The sequence below is a fragment of the Carcharodon carcharias genome, chromosome 14 (assembly GCF_017639515.1).
Source record: "Carcharodon carcharias isolate sCarCar2 chromosome 14, sCarCar2.pri, whole genome shotgun sequence".
Classification (NCBI taxonomy): Eukaryota; Metazoa; Chordata; class Chondrichthyes; order Lamniformes; family Lamnidae; genus Carcharodon; species Carcharodon carcharias.
The window spans coordinates 57,212,350-57,236,748 of NC_054480.1; positions in this window are offsets into that span (position 1 = coordinate 57,212,350).

The window sequence follows — 24,399 nt, forward strand, 5'->3', positions numbered from 1 at the left end:
GTTCCACAAGAGCTTGTTTTATTGTTAAATTTCTTAGATTCCTTGCCAGTATATGCTTGGCAGATCAGAGACTGGAAAAATCAGGACCCAGTCCTATTCCAAATGCGAGAACAAGTGCTTCATGATTGGTCACAAGAGCCTGTGTATGACCAAATGGAACTGCACTTCCACAGAAGACATGAGATAACTAGCCAGGGTGGCATCTTATTGTGGGGAGCACAAGTAATAGTACCCCCAAAAGGGAAGAGACCCACTGTTAATTGAACTACACAGCGCACATCTAGGACTATCTAGAATGAAGAACAAAGCTTGCAGCTACCTATAGTGGCCTAGGATGGATGGCGAAATAGAGAGCTTAGTGAGGAATTGTATGCATTGAAACAACTGCAGAAGTTACCTTCAACAGCTCCGTTACACCCTTGGGAGTGGCCAGGAAAGCCATGAGTATGGTTACTATTGACTATGTGGGGCCTTTCACGTCAACAATGTTTCTGTTCATTGTTGATTGTTGATACCCACTCAAAATGATTGGAAATACATGAGGTAAAGTCACCAACATCTTCTGCTACAATTGAGAAATTATGTCAAAGTTTTGCCATTAACGGACTACCAGAAGCAGTCGTTTCTGATAACACCACGGCATTTACGAGTGCTGAGTTTCAACGGTTTATCAGCCTCAACAGTATCACTCATTTAAAAACTTCACCGTACCACCCTTCCTCAAATGGACTGGGTGAAAGAGCGGTTCAAACATTCAAGGCAGGTCTGCAGAAGCTAACTGGAGATTCCTTAGCAACCAAGCTGGCATGCTTTCTTTTCCACTATAGGACTGCCCCTCACACAACAACAAGTGTCACACCCGTGGAGTTATTCATGAAACGCCATCTCAGGACGAGATGGAGCTTAATAATTCCAAATTTAGAGGGGAAGGAGGAAAGAAGTCAAGGAAGCCAGAAAACTAGATATGACTGGTGTAATCGTGACAGGAAATTTACTGTGGGAGAGCCGGTATTTGTGAAGAACTTTGGAGAAGGACCAAAGTGGTTACTGGGTCAGATAAGTGCAGTGACTGGACCTCTATCTTACCACTTTGAGGCGGAAGGCCGAGTTATATGGAGACATGTGAATCATCTAAGGAAGAGAGAAACAAATCACCAAGAATTGATTCCACTAGTGTCCATGACTGGGTCAGCATTTCCTGTTGAGAGAACTTAACCCAGTACAGACATATCTGCTGTTCCTGTAAGAGTTGAGGATACAGACCTGCAAATGCCACTGAAGCACCTAACGTTCAGGCAACTCCAGAAAAGGAGGTTGCTGAAAAAGAATCTGAATTTGTAGAGCTGAGGTACTCTGTATGCACAAAGAAACCCCCAGAAAGACTAAATTTTTAAATTACTTACTAGTGTAAATATTTTGCTGTCTTGAGAAAATTGTATTTGTAAATGTAAGATGTATATTCCAGTAAAGGGGGTGGTTGGGGGGGGGGGGGGGGGGGGGGGGGGTGGTGGTGGGGGGCGGTGGGAATGTGGTAATTATGATTTTATCTAATGTATACCTTTAAGAAGAATGCTTGTTAAGAAAGATCACATGATCTTTAATACCCAATAGGAGAGTAATGTGGGCTACCTCTGTAGTTAGTAGTGTAGAGATAGAGCTTGAAGTGAAAGCCCATGTTTAGTTGCTGTTGAGCACCTTTGTAAATAAACTAAAAGTTTCCATCTAAAAAGTGTCTGCTGATCAACTCTATCAATAGTACCAACTCGGCCACCACACACAACAGAGTGGAACTTGCAGGCGGTGGTGTTCCCATGCATCAGCTGCCCTTATCTTTCTAGGTGGTAGAGGTCACAGGTTTGAAAGGTGCTGTTGAAGGAGCTTTGGTGACTTGCTGCAATGCATCTAGTAGATGGTACACACTGCTGCCATTGTGCGTCAGTGTTGGGGGGAGTAGATGTTGAAGGTTGTGGATGGGATGCTAATCAGTGGGCTGCTTTGTCCTGGATGGTGCCAAGCTTTTTAAGTTTTGTTGGAGCTGCACTCATCCAGGCAAATGGAGAGTATTCCATCACACTCTTGACTTGTGTCCTGCGGATGGTGGATAGGCTTTGGGGAGTCAGGAAGTATTACGCGCCATAGGATTCCTAGTCTCTGACCTGCTCTTGTAGTCACACTTTTTACATAGCTGGTCCAGTTCAGTTCCTGGTCAGTGGTAACCCCAGGATGTTGATGGTGGTGGGTTCAGTGATGGTAATACCATTGAATATCAAAGGGAGATGTTTGGATTCTTTCTTGTTGGAGGTGATCATTGCTTGGCACATGTGTGACACGAATTTACTTGCCACTTGTCAGCCCAAGATTGGATATTGTCCAGGTCTTGCTGCATTTGGACATGGATTGCTTCAGTATCTGAGGAGTCACCAATGGTACTCAACATTGTGGAATCATCAGTGAACATCCCCACTTCTGACCTTATGATGGAGGGAAGGTCATTGATGAAGCAGCTGAAGATGGTTGGGCCTAGGAAACAACACGGAGAAACTCCTGCAGTGATGTCCTGGGACTGAGCTGATTGACCTCCAACAATCATGACCATCTTCTTTTGTGCTAGGTATGAATCCAACCAATGAAGACTTATCCCCCGATTCCCATTGACTTTAGTTTTGGTAGGGTTCCTTGATGTCACACATGGTCAAAATGGCCTTAATGTCAAGGGGCAGTCACTCGCACCTCCCCTCTTGCTCAGTGTTTACAGCATGTTTATAGTAATTTGTACATCCCAATTCATTGACATGGCTGTTTCTGGATTCCAGAGCTGATTTACAGAGCCATGGAATTAGGATTGAGGCTATTTTCTCTTAAGTGGATTAAGCAACCACTGAAATCTGAAAACATTAACAGAAAAGTTATGTTCCTTTTATCGGGTCATTTTGCTCAGCAAGCACAGTTGAACACCTATCTACTGGTGAGTGAGTTGGTAAACAAGATACTGCAGATGCAAAGACCAATGTAAGATGAAGAACATGCTGTTTATTAAGCCAAGTGACAGAGCACTAACACATGTGTGCTTCTCCAACCAGACCCTATTCTAAACTACCGATTAACAATATAGCCTGTGCTACACAGCAATTGGGTAATACAGTCACATGGTCGATCTGCTCACATTCTCTTGAAGGTGTATTGCACTTCAGATTACCACATCCCTCCCCCTTAACTCAAAAGTACAATTTACAATCTTTACAATATATCAACCATTTACATAAATAAACTATTTACAAATTCAGTCTCTCTGGAGGCTTCTTCAAATGCATTGAACGTTGGTTTATCCGAGGCCTCCCTCTCAGGAGTTATCTGTCCACTAGGCTCTCCAGTACGAACCGGTAAGCTTTTTCTTTGACCCTCAGTCTCAACGGATCTTACAGGCACTTCCAAAGCAAGTGGAGTTCCTTCCACATGTGGTGTAGACTCCAACGAGGATGATTGCATCCTCTTTCAGGCCCAATCACATGTACTCGTGCTGCCCCTCCCCTCCAAGTTCAACAATATGAAGGCCAACAGTCAGGAAGCATCTCAAAATCAGGATGTTGGGCAAGGCTAAATTCAACACAGTATGATCAGCTTCCTGTTGTGTAAAAAAAAATCAGGGCCTTGTTAGTAATTCCACTTGTTCTTCCTACGTGTCTTCTTTGGCTGGGTTTTCTTCTTGGCAGCACTGACTTTAATCTTGGCCTATTTTTCAATTTCTCTATTTGCCAGACTAGGCTCAGGTATGAGCTCAACTTGAGAGAACTCGGTGTTTGAGTCATCCAGCATTTCCTCATCTGTCAGCTCCTTTGAAAACTCAGGGGTCTCTATTTTTTTTAAGCTTCTTGGTTTTCACGTAGTTGGTCCTTCTGCTCTTCCATTTCTTTTTTATATTTGTTAGCTGTTTCCTGGAGAATTAAGTATTGTTGCATTTTCTCAGCTAATTTATTCTTTATCTCAGCTAGAGATATGCTGAATTCTTTCTGTTCTCCCTCATACCTTTTTAATTGTACAAATCAGGACCTGAGGGGTTCTTGCAATATGCAAAAATCCTTCATCAGAAAGTTTTCTCTTTCTTTTTGGAGGTTACTGACATCAATTTGAACTCTCCTGAAGCATCACTTCTACGAGTTCCTATTGTTGAGTCTTTTCATACTCCTTTTTCCAAACAGTAACATTTCCTGCTTCTGATTGAGATCTCAGTAGCCTCTCAAGATTAATCCCTCTTAACCAGTTTCTTCTGAAGAGACTCGGTCCTCTGCTACATTATTAGGGGTAAATTATCAGACTGATTTCCATACTGTACTGGAACCTTGCCTATACCTTTTACTCGTATGTCTTCACCAGTATACATCTTTAATTTAGCATCTGAATTTTCCAGACATAAAGAGTGGTCTCCTCTTTTCAGATTTTTGAACATATGTTCCCCTATAACTGTCATGGATGTTGCTGTATCCATCTGGGTGGATACAGGGACATCCATGATGGGTTTCCCATTGATTTTCACTGTCACATAGATTGGATCTGTTTTACCCATATTTCAGTTGCTTAGTGACTCTGTTTCTTCTGGTTCCTCTATTATGTGGATTTCATGATTTCTACCTCTTTGCTTAAAGTTTTGTCTTAATCTGTCTTTACAATACCGCATAATGTGCCCATTATGCTGGCAGAGAAAAAATTAATTCTTTTAAATTGTCGTTCGCTTGCAGGCTGTCTGGTTCCATTTCTGCTGCTGTAATTGTGGGTTTTCTCTGTTAAACCATTGCTTTTTGCTGGTCTGTTAATGGTGGCTGTTTCTCCCCTTTCCGTGGAGGCTTGCGCTTCTGCGCCATTTCTAATTAGTGCTTTCTTCCTGACACAATGGATGGCACCATTTTGTGCTCCCTTGATTGATTCTGAGTCCCTGATTGTGCTCTGCATTGCAAGCGCCAACTCCAGCGCCTTGCTGAAGTGTAAATTTGTTTCTAACAACAACCTATTTTGAAAGGTGTCTTCATTAATCCCACATGCTAATCGGTCTCTTATCATGTTGTTAATCGATGTCCCAAACTCACAGTACTCTGTCAGTTGTTTTAAGGCTGCTACATAGCAAGTGACTGTATTTCCAGGGGCACGACAATCCAAATTAAACTTAAAACGCTGCGTTTGTTACTGAGGATTTTGGCTGAAAGTGGCTTTTCACAAGATTTACCAACTCATCAAAGCTCTTGGAATCCAGGGCATATGGTACCATTAGACTACAAATTAGGCCTAATGTTTTACTGCCACATGTCGATAAGAGAATTGCTCGCCTGTTCTCTTCCCCCTATATGTCATTGGCCGAAAAGAAGAACGCAAGGTATGCAGTATAATGTGACTAGTCATCAGTGGTCTGATCAAACCATTCAATACGGCCAAACTCTGGCATACTGGAGGGAGATAACTTTGATAACTATGATGAAGGCTGTACTTACAATCTGCTTGCAAGGTATGGCTGATTTACTTAAGTTAAATTTCTGCGGCTTTCTTTGGCATCATTGACTAGTCGTGTCTTGCCTCATCGCCAGTTGTTATGTTCCTTCTATCAGGTCACTTTGTTCAGCGAACATGGTTGCATGCCTATCTACTGGTGAGTGAGTTGGTAAACAAAATACTGCAGATGCAGAGACCAAGATAAGATGAAGCACATGCTGTTTATTAACACAAGTAACAGAGCTCTAGCACATGTGCTTTTCCAACAAGACGCTATTCTAAACTACTGATTAATAATGTAGCTTGTGCTACACAGCAATTGGGTAATATAGTCACGTGGTCAATCTGCTCACATTCTCTTAAAGGTGTATTGCACCTCAGATTACCACAAGAAACTAAAATGCACTTCAAGTGTTAAAAATAATCTGCATTGTCCTCTTGAGTAGATTGTATGGAAAAGTTAATTTTAATTAACTAATAGTTGGTTCTGTCATTTTACAGTTCTGGGGTAAATTTGTTTATTTTTAATTCTAATCAGTGAATGATCATGGGCAGAATTTTGCCCTTGGCGTGCGGGATCAGCAGGGGCGGGCAGTGGCGGTCATGAAGCCGATCGCCACCCATGATTGGCAGTGCATCATGAATTTATGCCAGCAGGCCAATTAAGGCCCGCCCAGGATAAAATGCGGCTGCAGAATGAGTGCAAAGGGGTGGGCGGGGGCGGGTTCTCAATGTCCGCCGGGTCCAATGGCGGCCCGGCAGTCAATTCAAGTGCAGCCTCAGCAACCCTTGGAAGGCTGCCTCCGAAGGACGTGGAAGTCACGATGGACAGCGTTGTGTGTGGAATTGGCAGGTGAGAAGGCAGGCAGGCGGGGCTTTCAGCCCCACATTTTTCTCAACGAGTGCCTCACTGCCCTCTTGGAGGAGGTGGCAGTACGAAGAGAAACCCTTGTCCCCAGGGATGGGAGGAGAAAGAGGCCCCCCCACCTCACCAAAAGGGCCTGTGAGGAGGTGGCATCCAGGGTCAGCAGCCACGATGTGGTGAAACGTACATGGGTGCAGTGCTGGAAGTGCTTCAATGATCTTCTGTGGTCGGGAGGGGTGAGTACCTTGTTGGCATGGGTCACTTTGCAGAGCAATCAAGAGCTGCCCATCGCCCCGTGGACCTCAGGGTTGCTAGAGTGTGAGTGGCAAATGTCAATGAGGCAGCATGTGGGCAAGGAGATGAGCCCTGGCTGCTTGGACTGAATGCCTTTCAACTCCAGAGTCAAGAATCGGCTGAGCCCTGCGAGGTCTTTGTCAGGTGGGGTTGGCCAGGTTGCAATGGCGCTACAGGTACAGGGTGGACTAATCAATGCTCCACTATCCTTTCAGGAGAAAACATCCCATAACAATAGAGAGAGCTCGCAGACTAGCGAGGGACTGCCCCAGCTACTCATCATCACTTGGTATGAGCAGGAGGCCCTGGAGCTGGAGATGCTCCTTATGCCTAGGTCAACCGGCCACAGTGTGGTTGGGGTGCCACAGGGAGATAAGAGTGCAGTGCACTGAGTTGAGAATATCGACAATTGGAACCATTCCAGTGTAGTCTCTATATTGATGTGAGCCTCAACCTGGAATCCCCATTGATAATGGAAAGATGAGAGCACCCTTTGTCTCATGAGACTGCCAGGCATGCACAGTAACAGTGTGACGACTTCAACCAATGACATGTCCTTATTGTTCCTTTTAGGCTCACCAGCAGCCCAACAGAGAACCACACTGATCAGAACGCACCTGCATCACACCCGCTCTCTCAAGCAGGCACCAACGCAGATGCCAGCACCTCGGTGGGCATTAGATCATCAGCTACTATCTCAGTGCACATTGGTGAGGTCACTTCACACTTGCAGGCGGAGGCAGAGAGTGCCTAGGATGCCGGCAGTTGGAGGATGGCTGGGGAGCAGGACAATGTTCAGTCGATGGCTGATGATGTGCCTCTGGAGTCGATCCTGAGGCAGCAGATGCTGGAAGTCCAGCAGGGTGTGTGGGAGGATCTGGAGGAGATACATGAGGGAATCATGCCATGGTCTCCATTGTGGAGGAGTCCTTGTGGAGCATGAGCAATGCAATGACCCTCATGGCCGAGTGCAATGCCTCCACCATGGAGACAGTGGCGACTCTCATGGAGAGGCCCCTCCAGGGACTCAACCAGGGGTTCCTGGGAATGCGCTCGGACCTGCAAGCCCACACACTGGCAATGACCTCAGCTTGTCAGTGTCAGTGTGGGAGATGGATTGGGCACCCAATATCTCAGCTAGGTGCCTGTCTATCAATGGTGAGCAGGGAAGCCCAGATCAACCTCATGTTGGTGCACGAGCTGCCTGACATCTCTGCAGGCTCCTCTCAGGGCACTCTGGGTGCGGGCAGCAGGTCCTCTGTCCCTCTGCCAGTATTTGATGAAGCTGCGAGGACTGGGGAGATGCCAGCTGTGGTACTGGCCGCTCCGTCCCAGACGGAGCCAGCACAAGCTCCATGGGGCAGAGGATGACCGCCAAAGTCATCAAGGCCAAAGGACAGCAGAGTGAGCAGGCTGTCTCCAATGCTGTTGCCAGCAAGAGGGGAGCACCTAGACTTAGCACCCACAAGCGAAAACTTAAAGCACCGTAATCACAACATGGCCTGATCATGGGTGATATTTGTTTCCCCCACTTTTCCATTCAGTGTTTATTGATGTGATGGAAAACACCTATCACTGTTAATTTATAGAATGTTTGCCAGGTACCAGTTAATTAAGTGTGTTTTTTTGCAACTGGCCTCGGTGTTTCATTTGCTCTGTAGGTGCAGGGTAAGCCATGATGTTATGATGGACGTGTGACTCCTTAAACTTTGTTGGAATGGCACATGGTGTATGTTGCAGGCCAAGGAGCTGGTCCTGTTAGGGATTGAGTATGAAGCTTGCAGCCCCAGCTTGTGGTGGCGGCTCTTATTTGGTAGACTAGCTGAAGGAGCGTTGGATCAAAGCTTCTCGGGTGTCCCTGCCTCCCTGGAGTTTGCCCTGGTCAACTTCTACCCCCTCAGCGTTCCCCAACCGTACTCATCCTCGGACTCACTACTGGACTCATCATCTGTTGCCTGTGCAGCTGTATCAAGATCTTCTTCCTCCACTGCATTCCCCTTTTCCAGTGCCAGATTGTGGAGAGCGCAGCATGCAACCACTATTGATGATGCACAATCTGGGGGTTATTGCAGTGCGCCCCTAATGGCCTAGGCATCGGAAGTGCATCTTGAGAAGACCTATGGTTCTCTCCACCACCTCCCTTGTGGAGGTGTGGCTCCTGTTGTACCGCTGCTCAGCCTCTGTTCTTGAATGATGGAGAGGCGTCATGGGCCACCCTCTGAGTGGATAGCCCTTGTCACCCAGCAGCCATCCATCCAGTTGGGCTGGAGCACTGAAGAGCCTTGGCATCTGGGAGTGTCTCAGGATGTAAGCGTTATGGGAGCTGCCTGGGTATTTTGCAGACTTACAGAATTTGCATTCTGTGATCACACACTATCTGCACATTCATGGAATGGAATCCCTTCCTGTTGATGAAGGCATCGGGCTCACCCATTGGTCCCCTGATGTGTGCAGTCTATTGCACCCTGGGTGGGGGGGAACCCAGCAATCGCTACAAATCCTCTGGCTCGCTCTGCCTGGCTGGCCTTGTCCATACGGTAGTGAATGAAAGTGGATGCATGCCTGAACAGAGCATCTGTCACCAGCTTGATGCAATTGTGGATAGCTGCTTGGGAGACTCCACACACATCCCCCACTGAGCCCTGGAAAGAGCTGGAGGTATAGAAGCTGAGGGCCACTGTGACCTTCCGCGCTACTGGCATGGGGTGTCCACCCACACAGTCAGAGCTGATCTCAGGGCCAATCCTCTGACAAATGGAGGTCACTGTCTCCCTCAAGAAGCGGAACCTCCTTCGGCATTGCACCTCGGACTATTGAGGTAGCTGCATCGCCGCCTGTAAACCCTGGCAGCAGGATAGTGATGTTTTCTGTAGCCCCCTCCGCCTTGGACTTCCTGTTGGCCCTGCACCCCTGGGCCTACGCCTCTCCTACAGGTCCTCCCTCTGGAAGCTGAATAGGGACACCTGGCCTCCTCCCCCTTCTGGCCTTCTCTTCCTCCTCAGAGGAGGTGCCCCCAGCGGAGACCACAACCCCATTACCAGGGTAAGGGAAGGCTGTCTTATGCCTGGAAGGCCCCAAGTGGTATGAATCCTCTGGGGTCCTGTGAAACAACACTCCTGAACTGAAGCTTTTTATTTCTGTTAATGCAGCTCTGAAGCAAAATGAAGCTGTCCTGTTCACACAAGCAACCAGCAGCAAGTTATATCCTAAACTGCAAACTACTCGCATTTACAAGCCCACTGACCCTTCTTATCCTGCTTGTGGATGAGGTTTTTGAAATTGTGGCCTGCCCGCCTGCCCATTTAGCCCGTGCAGTGGCCTGAAAATCGCATGGGCTACATAATTTCTGAGTCAATGGGTGTCTCAAGGGCCTTAACTGGCCATTTAATTAATGATGGGCGGGTCTCCGTCTTCATCACGTGCCTGCCTACTGAAATATCGCGAGATTGCGCGTTGATGTTGGCACGCTTGGCCGATGTCAACATGATTTATTTCAAGCTCAGGTGTGTTGAGCATGTGCCTGCACACCAAGCTAAAACTTCTGGCCCATGTGTTGATCTAGGTTCTGTTATAAAATTATTAGAATCATTCATAATAAATTAGATTTTGGTTTGCATCAGCAACTGAGAGAACGTGATCAGACCAATGTGCAACTCCTCATCTCCCACCCCCCAGAACAAACTTAGAATAAACACAAAGCTTTTTTTAATGTCCTTATGCATTACAGAGAAAATGGTCAATTATTCAAAAGTTGTTTAATAAATATTGATTTTACTGTTCCATAAAATATTGTATTCATGATGATAATCGATTGTGATGTTATCCAAATAAAATTGAATATAAAGCATCTGTCTCTCTCAATTACACGTTTGTAATTGTTCTGTTTTTCTTTAGATTGATAAATGTCTGATCTCTGAAGGCTGCAAGATGAGGGTGAACAAGTAACTGCATGATATCTGGATGTACTTCAGTAAGTGCAACCTTTTGCATATTAATCATGTAAGGTAACTGATAAACAGAAATGTTCTCAGTATCAAGGCAAATTATTTGAGATTGGCAAAGTGAAGATTTGCCCAATATACCAATGTACTTTTCAGAATATGAAAGTAGCGTGCTACCTTGCTAATAAGACAATTTAACACTGCTGCAATGATTTTTTTAAAGTTTGTACTTGATACAAGTGTTGGTGGACATTAATCTTTATTTGGGTAACAAATTTAATTTCACTAAGAAATAAGTACAGGTGCATGAAGTGCTCCAGTAAAAAAATGATGTCAGACAGATGTCTCAGAGTGCTTCCCAGAATAACCAGGAGTGTAGACAACATGTGGAGGCAAGGACAGGTTGGAAGGAATTAAAAAGCATTTGAAAGCTGGACGGAGAATGATAAATTATCACCACAGCTGAGTCCAAACCTGTTATCCATTAGTGCTAACTTTCAAGAGTGATCACTGGATAGCAATCATTCAGGATTATTTTAAAAGCATTGACCAACCAACGTTACCTGTAAAGAAAATCCGACCAATTTATCTGCTATGGGTTTGAAAATAAATTTGAGTTTCACTGTAGGCTTGTTAACTTTGGTTCACATTTCATTCCATAGTTTAACTCAATCTGCAAGTTATCATTACTTTATCATATTTTTCTGGATACTGTCTCTATTTTATTTCCACCAATCAAAACAAGCCATATTACATTACTGTATCCTAATTTAATGGAAGTAAAGTCTGAGTTTAAGTTATTGACCAGTGGGCCATGGTGTGCTTTTACTTCTCGCAGTTGTCAATAACTCAGTCAACTGGTTATGTAGCTCTATACCGGTGTGCTATGGACCCCTTGATTGTTGTCTTCAATCCAGAAGTACCCCATCAGATGATTTTATGAAGAGCTGCTGGCGAGCTATAAAAATGTGCTTTTATGCACATTTTGTGAAGTCCAAATCTCTGACTTCAGCTGCTGGAGGAGCCATGATAGCTAGCCTTAGCCAGAGAGTACATCTTTTGCAAATGCCCAGTGCTCAGTGATTCACAAGTGCTCCAGAGACTTGAGCTGATAATTTAGGATGCCTCTTGAGTACAGTACTGAGGAAGATATAAGGGATCCCATAAACATTATTTTGGTGAAGAGAAGAGCGAGTTCTTCCTGGTGTCCTGGGAAATGTTTTTCCCTTAACTAAGATCATTAATAAGTAGGTGATCTGGTCATTTATCACATTGCTGTTTGTGGTAGCTTGCTGTATGCAAATTGTCTGCCACATTTCCTCCAGTACAATAGTAACTACACTTCAAATAGTACTCCTTGCCTCTAACATATTTTGGGAGGCCCTGAGGTCATGAAAGGCTCTAAGTAAATGCAAATCTTGCTTTTCTTTCAAGCCTTTCCTTTACCACTGTGAACAGGCGTAATGCGATTCCAGTTAGCTTGTTAGGTAGATATTTTATGTTATATTTTATAATTCCTTAAACAGAGAATTCGGGGATATGCATTTTTTCTTGTTTTTAACTAATCTTCAAGCTTTGATGATGGAATTCCATACTTTGACCAGCCAAAAATTACTGATTGAGGCCAATCCTGCCATGATGGATTTGACTCATTTGATCACAAGAGAGTTTAGTTTGCTGGTTATTGAACTTACCAATTTTCTGTTGTTTCCATTTTTTTTAAAAAAGTAACTATATTTCATTATCTCTGTGTCAGGGGTACGATTAGGATGCATGTTTACACATTATTGTGGTTCCGTGCACAATAGTCATTGTGAAGTTTATCCATTTCCCTATCTTTCGATGGTTCATTGAAGATGCACTGGGCTTTGCCAAGAAAAGGAGAATGCCACTTGTTTCCATCGAGCTTTATTCTTCATCTTTACTGGAGGTTATTATCTGGTTTGGTGCAGTCCTATAAGAGCTTCTAATGGTTGTCATGAGACCCTTTTATTTTTTGAAAATATGATTTTTCAACTTTCAACTGAGTGGTAATTTTGCAATCTGAACTGGGACAGAGCAAGCTGATTAAAAATGCAAGGTCACATTCCAAGGTGAAGGTGAGAAACAAGCAAGTTACCCTCAGGGTGCTCCAAAGACAGAGATAATTGTGACACTCATCGAAACTCATAACTGTCGAAGGAAGATATATTAAAAATGCAAAGTATTGATTATTGAGACAACAGCTGTCAATGCAGACATACTCAAAACCTCTTGGAAATATACAGGCCAGAATTTTCCGTTTGTCGGTTGGGCGTGCCTGACCGACTCAGCGGTGGGCGGGCGGCCAGTTGCCGCTGAAGAAATGGGCCGTGCCCCCATTTTCCATGGGTGGGCCAATTAAGACCCACCCAGCGGGTTGGCGATTCCCGTGGAGAACGGGAAAATAGTCGCGGGGGTAGGCGGCCTCAGACCACCGGTTCCAATGGGAAGCCGGCATCCTGTATAAAAAGTGGCCAAGCAGCCTGCTTGAGGCAGTGCACCATGGCCACTCATAGAGAGAGGGAGGAAGGTCCGAGTGGACAGCGGCATAAGCAGGAGGAGGGGGGGGCAGGCTGCAGGAGAGGCCAGCGGGGGGCCAATGTGCCCCCCAATTTTACAATGCATGCCTTGCTATCCTCCCGCAAGAGGTGGGCATCCGTCGGCAACTTCTGTATCCAGAGGATGGGAGGAGGAGGTTCCCCCATGTCACCAGCCAGGTGTGGAAGGAGGTGGGTGACGCTGTCAGCCCCCATGATGATGTGCCACGCACTGGCACCCAATGCAGGAAACGATTCAATGATTTGCTGCGCTCTGGAATGGTGAGTACCATGTCTGTCTTGGCCATTTGACCCAGAAGGTAGCCTTAGCCTTTGAGCCCCCCCACCCCCCAAGTCTTGCTGTCATTACTGCATAGGGCATCTGTCGCACGCTGGGTGGGCAAATGGATACTGACCATGCTTACATCAGCCTGAGTGATTGAGGCAAAGAAGGCTTCCCCCCGTAGCATATGTTGGTCTTTGTGGCATTTGAGTAGTCTGGGGGCAACCTGCAGGGGAGGCCACTGGACACATACTCAGAACTTCAACACATATATTGATGGTGATGAGATGGTGCAAGGGGTACCTCAAGGTGTTCTGCGCAGTTGCCATCTGCTGGCATCGGCACCGCGCCTAGTTGTGCCTCCTTGCCATGGGTGCTAAGAGCCGTGTGATATTCAAAGTGACGGATGCCGAATGTGTCCAAGGTGGCCGTTGGGGGAGGGGGTTGGGACCAGCTGTACTATCTTCAGGGACTGATCACCAGTGGTGTGGACAGGAGCCGCTGGAGGCCTCAGATGGGCGTGCGCGTGCAGAGTACATGAGTGAGTAGCCCCAATAAATCCTCTTCTCTGTTTTGCAGGCAAAAACTCACCACAATGCCCGCGAGCGCCAGAGGACTGGAGTCCTCCTGTAGTACCTCACGCCTTTTGAAGAGCAGGCCATGGAGCTGGGCAGGAGTCAGGAGACAAGGGCGGCCGGGGGCGGCGAGGCTGGGGTCCAGCGGCCAGGTATTTGAGGTCCACAGTCCCATCCACTCTGTCTGCCCACCATCCAAACCACTGAATGTTACTGCAATCGGTAATGCTGAAACACTGCTCATTCACAGACGGAGATATTCTGATGTGTGACCCTCGTCCCTTTGAGGAATTGCGTCTCCACCACCTTCCAAAGTCACCTTATCTTATTTGTGACTACCATCACTATGGTCTCACATGCCATTGGATCACTGCTGCACAGCCAAAGACTTATTTCATCTGAGGGGGCTTGGGACCTCCAGCACCCTCTCAGAGAGACGTGATCTGGGGGGTACTGGAGTGCGCCCCCTGAGTGGTCCAGGCAACCTGAAAAGACTGATGGCTCTCTCCACCACAGCCCTTGTGGTGCCCTGGCTCCTATTGTACCACTGCTCAGCTTCTGTTCTTGGACGACATAGTGGTGCCATGAGCCACCTTCTGAGGGGATAGCCCTTGTCGCCCAGCAGCCAACCATCCAGCTGAGATGGAGCACTGAAGAGCCCCGGCACCTGGGAGTGCCTGCGGATGTAGGCATCGTGGGAGCTGCCTGGATACCTTGCACAGACTTGTAGAATCAGCATCCTGTGATCACACACTATCTGCACGTTCATGGAGTGGAAGCCCTTCCTGTTGATGAAGGCACCAGGTTCACCTGCTGGTGCCTTGATAGCCACATGTGTACAGTCTATAGCATCCTGGACGTGGTGGAAGCCAGCAATGGCCTCGAAGCCTCTGGTTCACTGTGCCTGTCTTGCCTGGTCGCAGCGGAAGTGGGTGAAGGTCAATACCCATCTGAACAGAGCATCTGCAACCTGCTTGACACAAGTGTGGACAGCTGATTGGGAGACACCACAAGGATCACCCACCGAGCCCCAGAAGGAGCCAGAGGCATAAAGGTGGAGGGAAACTGTGAGCTTCAGAGTCATTGCATGGGGTGTCCACCCACGCAGTTAGGGGAGATCTCAGGGCCAATCATCTGACAGATATAGTTGACTGTCTCCCTTGAGAGTTGGAGCCTCCTTTGGCACTGCACCTCAGTAATGTTGAGGTAGCTGCTTTGCCGCCTGTATACCCTGGCAGCAGGATAGTGGCCTCTTCTGCGGCCCCTTGCACCTTGGACGAACTCTTGGTCCTGCGCCCCTTGTGCCTGCGCCTGGCCTCCCAAAGGTGGCTCCCCTGGAGGCTGATTGTCGAGACCTGGCCTCCTCCTCCTTATTCTATCCATTCCTTCCTCCTAAGGGGAGCTGCATCCCCTGGAGATGTCAGAACCCATATCCCCAGGCTAAATGGAGGCCTCCGGAAAGCTGCAGGCCCGAGAAAGATTATTGTCTGCAGACTGGTTTCAAAGTACACAAGAAGCTCTTGGAAATCGATGAGAACTGCTCACAATCACACAGACAACTTTTAAACACTTTCAGCAATTAAAACTTCATGTAAAACACGAACAACCCCTCTGAGTCCACATATTCCAACATTGCAAATGTTTTCTTAAAAAATCTCCTATCCACCTGCCCGTTGGGCCCTTGCGCCGCCCCGAAGTTTGCACCGGCCCCTCAAAATCATTGACAATTGGCAAGTTAAGGGCCTTGATGAGCCCTTCAATTAATGGTGGGCGAACGCTCCATTGCTGAGTGCACCCGCCAACCGAAATATCGCGATTCCGTGTGCTGACGTTGGCACTCTCGCGCGACATCAGCGCACAACATTTTAAGGGCTGACGTGTGGGCTACGCCACCCGCATGTCAGCCGGAAAATTCTGCCCACAATAGGGGAAGTATTTGAAGGTAAGTCTGCCCAGCCACTAGAGAGAGAGATTGAAAGTGACACAGGCGGTGTCAAGAAAGTTGTAAACAGGGGAAACAAGCTGAAGGCTGCTCTCTCTCCATCTTGGAACAAGTGTGTCACCTGGTTTGAGAAGCCAACTCTATCAGAAACCTACCAGTGAACCAAGATCTCATAATAATTGCTATATCTTCTACATCTGATCGCTAACCCAAATTGGCTGCAGCATTTAAAACCTACACCTTAAGAACAGTCAAAGGACACTTAACTATATATTCCTTTGCCTTTTTTTAATCGGACTCTAACTAACCTTATTTCTGATACTGTTGTGTGTGTGCGCATATGCGCAAGTGGGCCTGAATGACTGCATGAGGACCAAATGCTTGATGTGTTATTTTTCCTCAAGTTTTGTGGTTAATAAATTTGTTCTTTCTTTGACTCAAGAAAAAAATGTTTGATTAGCTCATAGCTTAAATAGTTAAAAACATTTTGATTTAAAAAAGGCAAATCCTTATGAAAAAGAAACTTAAACATTTGTTGTGACCAAATATGGAGGTTGAATAGAAGGGAGCCAGTTCACCCCTTCTCATCTGGTCATAACATGGTCCATTTACACCTCAATAGCAGTACTACACTAGTACTACAGTTATAATCCCAGTAGAACTTGAATCTGAATCTGGACCTTACCTGATGGTGGATTGAAGAGAAGCAAGACTTCCTGGAGGTGAAAGTCTCACTCCACTTACTTCAACTCCCACTTAGGCCTTTACATTTGATTGCTGTTGCAAAATTGCAGGTTTTTTTGCGAGAAGTTGGAGGCTTTGCTCAGATGGTGAACTTGTGGTTTGTGAAATGCGTCTGTATGTCATAGAATGTCTGGGAAATCTTGCTGTCCTTTTTATCTATTTTATTCTAATTATACCGTCAAATCAACAAGTAACAAGGCTGGAAATTCCTGCCAAAGGTCAGTGGACTTTCGGATGCCTCTCCGGATTTTCTGGCCCACCTGTCGCAATTCCCACCATGAGTGGGACCGAAAATCCGGGCTGTAGGGTGGAGTTTTTTGTGCCCACTGGCATCGGGCGTCATGGTGGGCATGAGCAAACAATATGGCGGGAAGGCCAAAAATTGGTTTCACAATATCGTGAAACCAGTTTATAACCATCCACTCTGCATGTCAAAGGCAGGCCGTGTTTCCCACTGCCGGACATTGGGGCCTTCGTCATAATACATCTGCATATCATTATAAGCCTAGCTCACAGGAATCATCCCCCCCACAACAAATTTACCACCCATTTTGGCAGGAAAACACCCTGGTGCAGAACATGTCTGGACAAATGTGACGTGCAGAAGCTGAGACTTACCATCAGGACCTTGTTCACATTCGAGTAGCAGAAGATGCTGAAGCCCGACAGCAACTGGACCCGGAGGAACATGCATCTCATGCTGGATGGATTCTCATGGACATGGTTCCACTGTGAAGCAGATCATGGAAGGTGGAGAATCACCACTGGGGATCTGCTTTGAGACTTCAGTGTCTTGGTCATGGTCTGATCCTTAAGGGGGTGGAGAGGTGTAGGCTTGACTGGGAGAGAAAGGATTGTTGGTGGGGTGAGGTTTGGAGGGGGGATCGAACTTGTTGGTGAGGGGTAAGGTTGGAAAGGGGGTAACAAATGTTGTTGGGGGTGAAGTTGGGAGGGGGAGTGAGGGTGTTGAGGTTGGGAGTGGTGAACGGAGGTGTTGGGGGTTGAGGTTGGGAGGGGAGAATGAAGATGTCAGGGGTGAGGTTGGGGGGCAACAAAGCTGTTGGGAGGCTGAGGTTGGGGTGCAGGGAATACAGGGAGAAGGAGTCCGGGGGGAGGAAGGAGAGAAGGAGACCCGGTGGGGGAGGAAGGAGCCCCGGGAGGTGGGGGGGGGGGGGGGGGGGGGGGGTGGAGGAAGGAGCCCTGCGAGGGATGGTGAAGGAGTCCAGAGGAAGGAAGGAGTACAGGTGGAGGAAGGAGTAAGGAGGGGGGAAGGAATCCAGACAGGGGAAGGAGTTTGGATGGGGGAAGGAGTCTGGCGCAGGAAGGAGTGCAGGAGGAGGAAGGAGTCTGGGGGAAAGAAACACTAAGACGAGGGGATGCTTAGGTGAACGTGCAATGGAGGGGCCTATGGGGTCAATGACTGCCTCCTGGGAAGTGAACTGAAGGTGGGTGTTTGTTGGATCTAGTGCCCTTAGGTTTGTTGGGACTAAAGGATCCGGGTTGCATGCTTAATTTAGGGTGACCTGTCTCTGTACTGGTACAGAGACAAAGAACATCAGGAGATCATTGTCAGAATAAACACATGCTGTTTATTTGCAAACTAAACTCAGCAGCTACACTTGTGTGCTCACAACTCAAAACTCTGTCTTCACTATTCAGTGTCTAACTCAAAACTCTCCCACAGAGGTAGCCCACGCTACTCTGCTATTGGGTATTAAGATCATTATATTACAACAATTGTCTTAAAAGTGTATTACACATCAGATTACTACATCCCTTCCCCTTTGCTGAAAAATACATTTTACAATTTTTTTCAATGTATCAAATTATTTACTCAGATCAATAATTTACAAAGTCAGTCTCTCTTGGGGTTTCCTTATGCGTGTAAAATGTAGCTGCTCTACAGCTTCTGAAGTTTGATTCGGAATCTCCTTTATTGTAGTCATCTGAGCATCTGGTTCTACAGTAGGTATCTGTAAATCTGTTTCTTCGACTCTTTCAGGTACCGTTGGCCCTTCAAACACATATGTACTTGGTTGAGTGCTTTCAACAGGAGATATCGATTCAGTCTTGACACTTGTGGAATCATTGCTGGATATTTGGTTTCTCCTTTTCTTACATGATCCATATGTCTTCTTATTACTCAATCTTTGACTTTCACTTGGTGGTGAAGAGGTCCAGTTACTGCACTTACTTCACTGAACAATCATGCTTGTCCTGCTCTAAAAATTTTCACAAATACTTTCTCTCCTACATTAAGGGAAGAAATTTCCACTTGTGGGGTGGGCGCGCACCCGACTCACTCGAGTGTGAAATGATGCGTGTTGACATCGGCCAAGCATGCCCATGTCAACGCGTAGCAGTGTTATAGATGGGTCGGCGGGTGCATGCCGGAGCCAGAAGCATGTCTGCCGACAATTAAAAGGCCTGTTAAGACCATTAAGTTGTCAATTAACATAACTTTTTTGCTGTCCGTCCAACCTAACAGTTGGCTGGCAGGCGAAAAGGCCAAGCAGTCTTTGCATTTTTTTTGGAAACCCCATCCACAGACGGGATGAGGTTTCCAAAAGCAAATAGAAATCACATTAAAAACTTTAATTTTTCATTAATAACATGTCCCTGCTCTGTCACATGAGGGGACATGTTTCTTATATTTTTCAAATTATTTTTAAAATATCTCTTCATTTCCCTGAGGCAGCTCTGTGCCTCAGGGAGATTATGCAAAGCTCACTCGTGTGTATGTGCGAAGTTCAAGCTTGGCCCATTCTCCCCCGCACCCCCCCCGAACAGGCAGCCCTCAGCAGAGCCGCTTGCATTTCACACTGGGCAAGCCTTAATTGGGCCGTCAGTGTGAAAGCGTGGTGCGGTGCTAATCGTGGGGGGCGGTCAGCTTCCTGACGGGTCCTGCCCGCCCCCATCGAGCCCGCTTGCCAAGGGCAAAATGCTGCCCTAAAGGTTCTGTCCCGACTGTGACAATCATGTCCCGTTTTCTGACTTTGCTGCCTTCCCTCTATCCTTTCCCCATAAGTTTGGCATGATCGGAGACAATGCGTCATTAACAATTCTGCTGGTGTGACACCTGTTGTCGAATGAGGGGTGACTCTAAGATAAAAAAGGAATCATGCTAATTTAGTTGCTATCGAATCACTAGACAATTTCTTCATACCAGATTTGAACGCCTGGCAAGTCCATTTGAAGAAAGGTGGTATGGAGGTGTTTTCACATGAACAATACAGTTGAGGCTTGTAAATCGGTTAAATTCAGCACTTGTGAATACTGTTCCATTATCTGATACTAACACTTCAGGTAGTCCATTAATTGCGAAACTTTTTCATAGTTTGTCTATCGTTGCTGAAGATGTGAGTGACCTCACTTCGTATATATCAATCCATTTTGAATGCGCATCTATTATAAGCAGAAACATTGTTCCCAAAACAATGCACCTCAAAAGGTCCCTCATAGTCGAATTTAACCCTGAAAAGTGTGAGGTGATACACTTTGGAAGGAGTAATTTAACAAGGAAGTATTCAATGAATGGCATGACACGAAGAAGTTCTGAGGAACAAAGGGACCTTGGCATGTGTGTCCATAGATCTCTGAAGGCGGAGGGGTATGTTAATAGGGTGGTGAAAAAGCATATGGGACACTTGCCTTGATCAATTGAGGCATAGATTACAAAAGTAGGGAGGTCATGTTGGGTTTGTATAGAACCTTGGTGAGGCCACAGCTGGAGTACTGTGTGCAGTTCTGGTCGCCACATTATAGGAAGGATGTGATTGCACTGGAGGGGGTGCAGAGGAGATTCACCAGGATGTTGCCTGGGATGAAACATTTAAGTTATGAACAGAGGTTGGATAGACTTGGGTTGTTTTCACTGGAGCAGAGAAGACTGAGGGGAGACCTGATTGAGGTGTACAAGATTATGAGGGGCATGGACAGGGTGGATAGGAAGCAGCTGTTCCCCTTATTAAAGAGTCAGTCATGAGGGGACACAAGTTCAAAATGAGGGGCAGGAGATTTAGGGGGGATGTGAGGAAAAACTTTTTTACCCAGAGGATGGTCATCAGACACCTAAAAGGAGTCTGGAATGCGCTGCCGAGGAGGGTGGTGGAGGTGGGTTGCCTCACATCTTTTAACAAGTACCTGGATGAGCACTTGGCATGTCATATCATTCAAGGCTATGGGCCAAGTGCTGGTAAATGGGATTAGGTAGGTAGGTCAGGTGTTTCTCACATGTCGGTGCAGACTCGATGGGCCAAAGGGCCTTTTCTGCATTGTGTGATTCTGTGATTCTGTGATGTGAATTTGTACCCATGACCCTCGAGGCCATTTCCAGGGGTGTAATGTGGCTGTTGCAGGTAATTTATGTACTTGCTGACATTGCATACAGCTTCACACTAAGTTTTCTATGGGCAGAATCTTCCTGTCAGCGAGTGGGGGTGCAGGGCCCACTCACCGACACCTAAAATGACATGCGGTGATGTCAGGCATGTGTCCTGACGTCACCGAGCGTCATTTAGATTTTCACTTCAGCGGGCACACAACTGGCTCGGCTGCACTAGGCCACTTGAGGCCTTTAAAGAAAGTAATTAAGCCAATTAATGGACCTGCCCATCCAATCTTAATGTTGGCGGGCAGGCAAAGAGCCCATGTGGCCTTCAGAAAAAAACATGAAACCTCATCTATGGGCGGGATGAAGTTTCATGAGGGATTTAAAATGTGTATAAATTTTTGAAATAAAAGTAATTGACATGTCCCTGCTCATGAGTGGACATGTCAGGAATATTTCTTTCTCCCTTTTAATAAAGTTTTCAAACTTGAGCCAATTTCCCTGAGGCAGCACTTTTCCTCAGGGAGATTTGTGTGCTCTTTCATGCGCAAGTGTGAAAGAGCGCACTCCCGGCTCAGGGAGCGTACAGCGCTTCCGAGCAGACGTCACTCTGGGTGAGCCTTAACTGGCCCGCCCATGTAAAATGGCGGTGCTCCCCCAATTGGGGGCGGCGATCGGAAATCCGCCTGCCAGCGCCCGCACCCGCACAACCACCCCAATGGGGGGGGGGGAAAATGCTGCCCTATTTCTCCATCCATTCCCAGCTATCACATATACCTATGTGCTATTGCCTTCATTTTGGAAAGTCCGAGATGTGCACTGTGAAGCTCAGATAACAATGGTTCTCATCCTTTTGGAGGAACAATCATATGACCTCCCCACAATAAAATACTGTCTTGGTGCATCTTCCCTGGAAATACGGTTTCATTTAATCAGATCCTTGTTTTTGTAACCAAACATGAGGAACTTTATTTCTCACTCTGGGTAAAACTAGGTCTAGTTTGTCTAATCATTAGTTTGTTTCGCACATATCAGTGATGACTACAGGAAGTTCAATAACAAAACAAATTCCTGAGGAATAGGAACATCGTCATCTCTTACTTGCAAAGATAAACGACTGAGTGCATCTGTGTTCGTAATTTGACTTAAGGGTCTATAAATAAAAGGATACTCATGTGCTGCCAAGATCAATGCCCATCTTTATACTCTTGATGAGGCTATAGGGGGTATAGCCTTCTCTTCCCCGAATAATCCTAACAATGGCTCGTGGTCTGTTATGATAGTAAAGTACCGACCCTGCACATATTGATGAAACTTCTGAACACTGAAAATGACTGCCAGGCCACCTTTTTCAGTTTGAGAGTATTTTTTCTCTGCAGTACTGAGTATTCTCGACACATATGCTATTGGTTGTTTTGATCCATCGTCCATTCGATGGGAAAGCACTGCTCCCACTCCATAGGGTGACATGTCACACATTAATATCAACTCTTTTTTTTGGGTCAAAATGTACTAGAAATGTGGATGTTTTAACAACTGTTTCACTTTTGTGAAAGCTTCTTTTTGTGGTGTTTGCCATGACCATCTCTGGTTTTTCTTGATCAAGTAATACAGGGCTGCCAGTTCTGTCGATAAATTAGGCAAGAAGTGTTCATAGTAATTGATCATTCCCAAGAATGATTTCAGTTTGGATGTGTTCTTTGGCTCTGGGGCTTCTTTAATGGCTTTCACTTTTCTTCAAGTGGATGTAAGCCATATGAATCTACCTTGTGACCTAGGTAAGTTACCTCTTTTGCCTGGAATGTGCACTTTTCCCTTTCCAATCTCTCTCCCACCTGCGAAAAATGTTTCAGACTTCTTCCAAGTTCATCAAATGTTCCTTTTCAGTGAGTCCAGTCATGAGAGCATCATTCAAATAAACTACAACATGGGGCAGTCCCAGTAGTAAACTTCCCATGGTTCTTTGGACTGGTTGTATCACTCCCAGTTTTTCTAATCTGTCCAGTTCAGTGTCTACCTTAACCCACATTGCATAAGGTACTGGTCTTGCCTTCATAAATTTTGGTGTTGCCTCTGGATCTACATGAATTTTTGTAGCTCCTCAATTTTTCCAAGTTCTTCCTTGAAAATTGAGGTATATTTTTGTAGTAGCTCTGATAACCCATTAGTTCTCAGTTGGAAATTTTCCATCCATTCCAATTTAATTTCTTTCAGCCAGTTTTGTCCGATGAGACTAGGTCCCTTGCCTGCTACTATCATCAAGGGTAATCTCACTGTTTGAGTTCCGTAGTGTACTGTGATATTACATACATGCCCTTGACTTGTGTGTTTTCTCCAGTGTAAGTTTTTTAATTTGCTATCAGTTTCTTCTAAATCCAGTTTATGTTCCCCATGATTCAGACATTTAAAAGTATGATCACCGATTACCATAGTGGCGGCACCAGTATCCACCTCCATTTTGACAGGCCTCTCATTCACTCTCATGGTTACATGGATAGGCTCTGTTCTTCCTACCTTTAAATTATATAACAAATAGCTATCAGGATCTATTACTTCAGGCTTTTCAATGCTGTTAATCTCATTAGGTTTTGCTTTTGTCTGCCAGTGTGCCTGATTCTATCTTTACAATGCCTCATGAGGTGTCTATATTGATGGCAGAAGAAAGATTCAATCTTTTTAAACTGTGGTTCATTACAAAGTTGTCTGCTTCCATCTCTGTTTCTATTATGCCATGTTTTTGGTTATAAGTTGCTTCCCACTTCTGAGTAAAGCTCTGCACTTTCGCATTCTTTTTGGTTGAGGCTCCCCGCCCAATGTGCAGGACGAAGCCATTTTACACTCCTTGAATGGTATTTGATTCTTGCACTGCACCATCCATTACCTGAGCGATTTCTAATGCCTTCTGAAAATCTAAATTTGTTTCAGCCAGTAATCTCTTATGAATGACATTATTGTTCATACTGCACACCAAACGATCTCTAAGCATATCATTGATAGATGTACCAAACTCGCAAATTGCTTCAGACTTACCACATAACAAGCAACTGTCTTCCCTGCAGCCCTAATTATTGAGTTGAATTTAAACCTTTGTATTGTCACCAATGGTTTGGGCTGGTATAGATTGTTTACAAGGTTCACTAAGTCATCAAAATATTTTGAGCCTGGGGCACTGGGCACCAACAGATTTTGAATTAGTTCATATGTCTTACTCTCACACATGGACAGAAGGATCAGGCGCCTCTTCTCCTCCCCTGCAATGTCATTCGCCTGGAAGAAGGACACTAGGCGTTCAATACAGTGAGACCAGTCATCCGAGGTTGAGTCAAAAGGCTCCACTCTTCCAAATTGCAGCATGTTCTGAGGGGATTACTCCAACAAATTTCCTTTTAGTT